Below are 6389 nucleotides of genomic sequence, written 5' to 3' on the forward strand. Positions count from 1 at the left end.
CAATATATTGTTTTCTATGATAACGCAATATGAGCTCGAACAGGAAATTGCTTCAAGGCCTCTGTGGAACCAAAAGTCTCTGTTGCTTAATGTTTCGCTCGGGACTATTTTTGTCTGTTTTCTTTGGAGTGGAATGTCTGACACTGTTTTGTCGTGGAATATTTTGTTTTTGGACTGATTTTGTTACGTTTGCTGCATGGTTGTTTCAAAGTGCTCTCAAAATGTTTCGTCATTCGTGTCACAGGTAAGCCTCACTTTCAGTTCTGGACTTTTATCGTGTAACTGTAATTAATCAACGCCAAATAATCAAAAACTGACTGGCAAAAACTGACCAAGGTTTCTGATAGCCAGCTCATCTATTTGTCATCTATTTCTGATAGCCAGCTGTTTATTTTTCTTTGTAGCGTTTGACAGCAATGAGTTGGTTTTGATTATAATGTTATAAAGAAACTAAGCACCTTTTAGTAGAGATATTTGCATTTTTCCGTCTGTCATCGCGTCCTCTTTCTAATTTTTAATACAATTTTGTGTTTGCCGTTCGGGCTTTTGGCTATTAGATGAGTCAAATTTGTTTTTCCAAAGTTGTACGTAATTCTTTGAATTGTATTTTTTGTAGACTTTTTTTTACTGTTTCACTAAAGTTGACAATTTTTCATGCACGTCCAGGTGATATCTTAAAATTGCCCATTGTGTAATGTACTGAGACTTCTAACGCGGAAGTTTTAGTCGGCGGCGTCGGTAAAATTTCACATTTCCCAGTGGGAGAAGTGAGAACACAACGCACTGGAACACTTTAATGCTAATGCATCAGAACAAAATTTTTTGCTGAGTGAAGAAGGGATGTTGTCTGAAAAATTTGAAGAAAAGGGAAAAAATAAAAGGTTTGAATGGTGGGTATCAGATTATTTTAATAATTTAGTTTTGATGATGACACTGTGAATAAATTATTTTTAAAATATGTATATTAGATAAACAATATTGTTAAAAAACAAAACAAAGTGGAACGTTCTTTCTAACAATGTTAAAAAACAAATAATCAAAAGACGAAGAACAAAACATTTTTTTGAACTTTTCACGGGTGTTTCTCTTCCAATTCTTGTGTTCCAAATTTTTCAATTTTTAAAAGGGTTTTGAAAATAAACAGATAAAAAAATATAAACTTTGAAAATCTTCGAAAAATTCACCAAAAGAGGCTAAAAATTTATAAAAACAAAAAAAAGGAATTTTTTTGTTTGTTCCTTTTTTTGAAATGTTATAATAATGTTTCGTGAAATGTATGTAGTATGATTTAGTTGGTAACTTTTTTGCTAGCATTGAATCCAATTTAACAATATCACACTCCTGATGTATATAAAGACTTTAGGAATATATTTTTTAGAGAACGCGGAAAAAGACAAAAAGAAAGTGAAATTTTACACTAATCTTTTCGCTTGTTTTTCTCGCCTTTTGAACACAAATTTTTGTAAGAGTTGGGAACTGCATTTTGTGAATTACTTGATTCAACAAATCAGTGTTGTTTGTCTATTATAAATTATTCGAATTAAGAAAAAAATCAAACAAAATTAAACGAAGAATATTAGTTTTTTGTCAAATTGGGGGTCACTTGAGCTAAATCCAAATAGCACAATAGAATTGAGAAAGAATTCATATAGGAAGTTTACAGAGATGGCCAGATATTGGATGGATGAGATGGGAACAACAAAAACAATTTTTTCAAAAGGGAAAAAGGGTGTTTTTAAATATTTTCTTGTAGATTATCCCTGATGCTTCAACTGAATTTCTAAGTATAGTGCTAAAATGGCTGAAAACCTATAATCTTTTCTTTTAACTGAAAATCTGAAGTGTTCAGTTCTAAGTATATGTTTTCTTTAGGAAAGTATTTCCAATCCCGTATTTTGTTTGAAGACTAGAAAATGATAATTTTATTATAAATATCTGCTTTTTTTCACACTATACCTTTTATTTCTATATTTGGAAAACAAAATTTAGCAATAAATTTTGCTTACTGGTTTCAAAAGGTTAGTTCAAAACTTAAACCAGAAAAACAGAACAATAATGCCACTGGAGGGAACGTCAAAAAATTTATTGGGTTTTTCTATACTATATAGACTATACTTAAATTAATTTTGGCTATTGCGCTGTTGAGTCGACTTAATAAAGATAACTTTTATTTGGTAGCATATCAGAGTTATTAGCGATTCCTTAGGATTGTTTTATGGTTATCAATTCAAACAATAACACTAAACAAATAGTTTTAGAGAAGAAAAAAAATTTTTGCAATTTTTTTCCGCTGAACGATTTCTCAAAATATGTCTCAATGTGATTAAGGGTTCAATTTGACGGTTAGTTCATTGATCACCCTTGGTAACTTTGTGACATATACAAATTATTCTTAGAAATAAAAAAGAAATAAAAAAGTAAAGTCTTTCAACGCTGCTCAGTTCTTCTCAGCTGATCTAATTGACTTCAAAAAACTAATTCAAAAATTGAAATTTTTACACCTGAACCAACCAGCTTGAGGTAATTGATATACAAAGAATTTCTTTTTTACTTACAAAAATGAAAAAGCGTTTCATCTCTTCTGTAAAAATCATTTTTCTGTGAAAAAAACTTGAAGTTTCTGTAAATGATTATTCTAACTTTTTTTTTCAAAAAGCGAATGCCATACTCCAGATTGCTGCCGAAACAATGCTTCACATAGAATTGCAAATAATTGATACTCAATAGAGCTTTTTGTCTCAGAACAAGGAGAAAATTTTGAAAAACTTAAGATGTATGTTAGAACTTTCGGTATTACGCACAGTTACGCGCCAGCCGTTTTGCTAAGAAAACTTATCTTAACGTAGGTATTTAGTCGTAAATCCCATAGTGTTTTGAGATTATATGGTTGCTTATAATTTTAGGCCGCAAGTGGATAATGCTTCTAACCTCATCACGAATGCAGTGGTACTTCGGTTATGACGTTTTTGACAAAAAAGGACACAACATATTCTTGATTCCTCAAGAAGTATTATAATGTTGAAATTTACAAGCCAATTGCGCAAAAATACAATTGGCTTGTGCGATTGATGGCAATGGATGTACAAACTGAACGCAGTTTTAAAATTATACTGAGAATACTGTTGCAAGCAAATAGTACCTTTGTCATTTTTTTGTGAAAAAAATTGAAACTACGTCAATATAGCATATCGATTGGACATTGAACGCCCTGAATGCTTAGTACCAAAACTTTCACGAGTTAACGAACAAAAATGAAATCCAACTTTACTCGGTTTTTATGACAGACTAAATGATTCCAAATAGATTAAATTGTTAAACTGCAAAATATTTTTGTTACGTTTTTTGCTATGTTTTTTTTTATTCGGTTGATTTTTGCCGATCGATACATTCATGGTACAAAGTTGTGAGTGTATCATTTAAAAAAATCGTAAAGCGTAGAAAATGGAACTTAAAAGGTTTTTTAATTTCTTTTTTTCCCAGGCAATGATCATTGTTTAAATTTAAATAAACATTAGAATAAGATCCAATATTTCTGTTAACGTGCTCAATTTTTCATCAAGTTGCCAATTTGTAAAATTTGTTAACTATAGAGTAAGTGGTTTTCCCTCCAACCAAAGAGGAGGGCTACTAAGTTGTTTGATCTGCCAAATTTAGCTCTAATTTTTTATTTCTAAATTTTTCAAAAATCAGCCCTTTTTCATCTAAAATTGGACCAAAATTGTTTTTCTTTTTCCACTCTCATGATTCAGTATCACTATTAGAAGTGCCACTTAGCTTCCCTAAATGATATGAGTGAACCTATACAATGCTTCCGTTTGATACCTACTGGCTTTGATGTCTTTGAGTTTTTTGTTTTAAAAAATCTCGATAAAGTTTGAACACTGCCGATGACTGTGTACCGTTGTCAATTTGTAGCATAGTCGTACAAAAGAGGTTGCATCATTCTTCTTGAAAATGAAACATCAATTTTTACATGAAACATCAACTTTGAGGACTTTTTAATTAATGTTGCAATTGCTTCCACACCATGAGTTTTCATAAAATTTGACTATTGGACATTTGCCCAGCTTTCAGGTTTTTCAGTTGCCTTGATAAATTCTCAATTTAATAAAAGTTCTTTACGGCATGGAAGAAATTCTTAATGAAATTGGAATGAAATTTTTGAACTGTGCCCATTTTTGTTCTGCTTCATAACAACTTGTTACTTAGCCTCCTCATTGACATGTCCCAGCCTTTTTTTAAACAAAATTAATCCTTTTGTTGTTTTTATGTTGCAACTGACAGTTTTATCGCTTTCACAATTCGTGTTTTCAAAAAAATTATTAAGCTTTGGTTTCTGCTCTGTGCTTGTGGTTCTTTTTGTAGTCTTTATCGCATGTTTTAAGATGAGGGCCCAGTGGGTTCAAATGTGACCCAAGTAAACAATAATAAACGATTGAGATGTTTGTTAATCTCAGTTGGCGTTTTTTCTCTCAAGAAATAAGTTTAAATTTCTTTCCAGTTGTTTTGATGTTTTTGGTTTTTGTGATTCTGATACTTCGAGTTTTAATGAAAATTTAGTGATATTTGGATTTTGTGATATCTGGATTTCGTAACAGTATTTGAGTTTCTAGTTTATCTTTTTCTGTCATAATAAAACACCAATGATGGTTCGCATCGGCATCGATGATGAGCGAAACTGGACATTTATAACGGTTTTAGTGAACAATTCTTTGTTTCTGCGGCGTCGACACCATTTTCTCCCATTGAATAACTGAACTGAATTTCTAGTTTGGCGTGTATGTCGCTTTTTTGTAGCAGTCTGCCATTTTATGGAACTTGAAAAGTTGCTTTGGCTCACTATGGAGGAAAAAAGAATCCATTATACTACGAGTTATAATTATTTTCCTTTTTTTTAACATTTTCCCAATTTTGAGGCACCTTTTGCTTCCTTGTCTGATTTTTACATAAAAGACACACAAAGGAAAAGCTGCATATCACAATATTGGCATTGGAAGAACGTACAATTGGCTATTTTTGTCTACAGTTTTTGTTTATTGTTTCTGAAATTATTGAATAGATTATGATTTGAAAGTTTTCGACACCGTTTTCTCACAAAATTTTGCTTTTTTTCTGTGTTTGTTCTTTTCGTAGTCGTATGAAATTCCGGACAATGACACGTCTTAATAACTTTCTATAGAGGCATAGACAAAAACCCTTCAAATACTTCAAATGATAGCTAATGGTTTTAATCACATTGAAGTTTGTTGTTTTTAAAATAAAAAGTAATTTCAAATTATACTCCTCTGTTCCTTTTTGCTGACTTATTAGCTAGTTTCAGTAAAGCGCGGAGCCATATAGTTGCTAGATAAATAAGGTACAAGTTTTTGATTTTTCGATGCTATTCATATTTTTCTCATGCTTTATCTGATGCAATCTGGCTTTTTTATGGTTTTATCCAATGCCTTTTTGAATTTGTAATTAAGTGATTCTAAAAAAAACTGATAATGATTTTGGTCTAAACTAGTGTCTGTTTTTGGATTGATTGTAGTTTATTTTATTCCTTAGCTTTATAATTGACAGGTCTCCTCGATTCTCTAAAGCGGCATAATTTTGTTCAATTACGTTTAAAAAAGTTTTTTTTTTAAATTCATTTACCAATTATTTTCAAACAGCAAAGGCATTTTTGAAAGTATTTTTTCTATAGGTCATTTTTCACACATTTTTGTCAAAAATATGGATGAGCGGTGTCGGAACATTGTGTAGAAACGTACATTACCGCGCCTCCTTGTTTCAGTTTTCTAATCGAAGTATAATGCTTTATTGCCTCAAAATTTACTCTTATCATTTCACATATCGGCTTCTTTAGTGTGGTTATATAAACTGTTTTAGGACAATCTAAAGGGTTAGTTTTATTCTGGAAATGTATTCCTTGAACATGATTAAAAAACTTAAACCATGTTCATTTTTCAAAGCACGGAATCATTAAACTCTGATTTGTCTTTTAATCCAGAAAATAAAAATATTCGAAACGGATACGTAGATATCACCCAAAAAAAGACCCGACCAAATCACTTGCAGAGAAAATTTGCTGTCCCTTTCCGATGTACCATAGCACAATGACGCCTCCAAACTTCGTAAATTTGTAAAACTGCAACAGAGGATATTTGCGATCAAACCCAGAGATCTGAGAAAACTGCTGTGTTTTTATGTTATATGCACTGAGGTTTTTTTGAAGCAATCTTTTTAAGTTAAGAAAAATTCAGAAAGTTAATTGAATAGGAAACGAATATTGTATTAATTGAGACCCCTAAAATTTAATAAAGAAGTTTAATTGTCTTGTTCCTTTTACCGTTTACCCTATTCGGATTGCATTTAAAACTATTTTCCCATGTATCAAACTTTTTCGG

The sequence above is a fragment of the Convolutriloba macropyga genome, chromosome 1, assembly GCF_964194025.1.
Source record: "Convolutriloba macropyga chromosome 1, txConMacr16.3, whole genome shotgun sequence".
Lineage (NCBI taxonomy): Eukaryota > Metazoa > Xenacoelomorpha > Acoela > Convolutidae > Convolutriloba > Convolutriloba macropyga.